The sequence below is a fragment of the Larimichthys crocea genome, unplaced genomic scaffold (genome assembly GCF_000972845.2).
Source record: "Larimichthys crocea isolate SSNF unplaced genomic scaffold, L_crocea_2.0 scaffold38, whole genome shotgun sequence".
NCBI lineage: Eukaryota > Metazoa > Chordata > Actinopteri > Sciaenidae > Larimichthys > Larimichthys crocea.
Window position 1 is genome coordinate 4,023 of NW_020854985.1, and position 2,476 is coordinate 6,498.

General features: G+C 43.7%; 1 non-coding gene across 1 annotated transcript; it reads left to right on the forward strand.

The window, feature by feature from the left end:
• Positions 1 to 1,902: 1,902 nt before the first annotated feature.
• Positions 1,903 to 1,983, forward strand: trnas-gcu (transfer RNA serine (anticodon GCU)). The gene has a single exon. It is a non-coding gene; the product is annotated as a tRNA-Ser (tRNA).
• The last annotated feature ends 493 nt before the right edge of the window (positions 1,984 to 2,476 follow it).

Below are 2,476 nucleotides of genomic sequence, written 5' to 3' on the forward strand. Positions count from 1 at the left end.
CAGGCCTCAGAAGGGAAATCTCTGGAGGAGTGGCTGGAGGAACAGAGACCACTTAAATAGGCCGGGAGCTTGTATATAGTGTAAATAGTGTATATATTGTGTGTTTGAGTACAGTGTACAGTATGTGGGTACATCCAGCAGCAACCTGTGCAGCTCTGGTGAAGTCCATGTCCTGGAGGGTGAAAGCAGTGCTAGTTAATAATGTTGGTCACACTCATTATTGACACTTTGGGCACAATTTAGACATGTTGACTGTGAGGTGTACTCACTTTTGTTGCCAACTGTTTAGGCATTAATGGCTGTGTCTAGAGTTATTTTCAAAGGACAGTAAATCTATACAGTTACACAAGCTGTACACTGACTACTTTAAGTTATTTAAAAAAAAGAGTCATTTCTACAGTGTTGTCCCCTGAAAAGATGTAATAAAGGTTTTACAAAAATGTGAGGGATGCACCCTCTTTTGTGAGATTATATATATATATGTGTGTGTGTGTGTGTGTGTGTGTGTGTGTGTTCTTTTCAATATTTTTTATTTTAGATCTTGTGTTCATTAAATCTTATTATACCACCATTTATGACTCAGTGTGTCCATGTCCTCTTGTAGTAGCACATTTTAATGTTATCATTATATTAATAGAAACAGAAATAAACATTACTTGTCATTGGGGGGTTTATCTTGAAGACAAAGCAATGGCCTTCAAATACAAATTAAGAAGTATTAATCAATACAATAACATCAAATTGCTATGGATTTTAAATCAGGAGTAAAACCTCAGGAAAACATCTGGTACGAGACCACTAGGGGGGGTCGTTCTCATGGCAACCGACAAACAATCTCAGAAGAGAGATTTACCGGCAACAACAGGAGTACCTGTATCATTCATGATTTAATGGGATCTGCTATTTACACTGGCTACTGCTTTCTCATTAGATCACGTGACTGTAACCCATAGATATATACAGCACTAATATATATATATATATATATATATATCTAATATAATCTATCGAATATATCTATAATCTATATATATAGATATATAGATGACTTTACATTAACTCCTTCTAAACTCCTTCTCCGGCGGCTGTCCCCTCTTCAAATGACACGCAGTGGCCAGAGGAAGCGTGCTGGGCGCCCATAACCCAGAGGCTGGTCGAAACCATCCTCTGCTATCTGTAAGTGCCTCTTCAAATCGGCAAATCAAGGTGGTCAGTGCTCTCTCTGTCTCGATGCTGTCATACTCTCTAGAAGAGCAGTTCTGTGGCAGTTGAGTCTTTGGTGCCGCTGTAGAAGCCAATGAGTTGATGTCAAATGTTGCGCTTTCTGTTCTTGACGTAAATCTCTGTCCCAAGTAAAATGGTATTCTGTTTGTTCTGCTTACGAAAGCACTTGGCAGTATGGGTCTCTCTGTGTCTGGTCCCGCTTGACTTAACTTAACAAATACTCCAGGTGTCATTACAAGCTCAGTCCTTGACTTGGTAAACCACGGAGGAAAACCTCACTCAAAACAGTTTGGCGTCCTGCCTGCCTGACTTGCTGACAGACTGCAAAAACAAAGGGATGTCCGTGCGTTTTCAGGTAGTGTGGCCGAGTGGTCTAAGGCGGCTGGATTAAGGCTCCAGTCTCTCCAGGAGGCGTGGGTTCAAATCCACCACTGCCACTTGATAATGTTAGCTATACGTCAAGTGATGACCTCGTGTGCTCCTCTCAGTCCGACTTAAGCGTTGCATGTCAAGAGCCAAATAAAGCTGTGAACGTTTTGTCTGACTGCCTCAGTCAGATGGGCAGAACCTTTTCCACGTTAATAACACCATAATTTGACGTTTCACTTTTCTCTCAAATTTTGAGAGCTAGTCAGGATGCCACGTCCGGGCCCGTCACCTTGGTAGCTCCGCTGCACCGACAGGTGGCCGAGTGGTAAGGCGATGGACTGCTAATCCATTGTGCTCTGTCACGCGTGGGTTGAAATCCCATCCTCGTCGCTGATGATTAGCTTTAAGCTGCAAGGTCTTACTTGTCCCTATCGGGACCCCGTGCAAGGAACATCCCCTCCCCAATGGAACGCATCACGCCAATCTTAAGCAGAGGAACAACCGTAGGGGTGAAGAGGTTGGATGACATGTGGAAGGGTTGCAGGAAATCACGGTGCCCGCTTGTGGTGTAGTATTGTGTCCTACCACCACAGCACTGTCCGAAGCCCACATGTATAGTCTAGCACAAGTGGGTTGCTGGACAAACATGAACTAAAAGGAAGCCCCATTACTGTTACTACTTTGATTGCCCGAGCAGCTGTACCTCAATGGAACAGTCTTCCCCCAAGCATCCCGCCACGAAGCCGCACAACTGGATTAAGGACATGTTTAATGACTGCCACTATAAGAAGGTAAGGTTGCTGGCTTTATTGAAAGGTTTGACATGACTCTACACATCGAAGTGATTCCATAGTACGTGGAGTGTGATGACCAACGGTGGCCG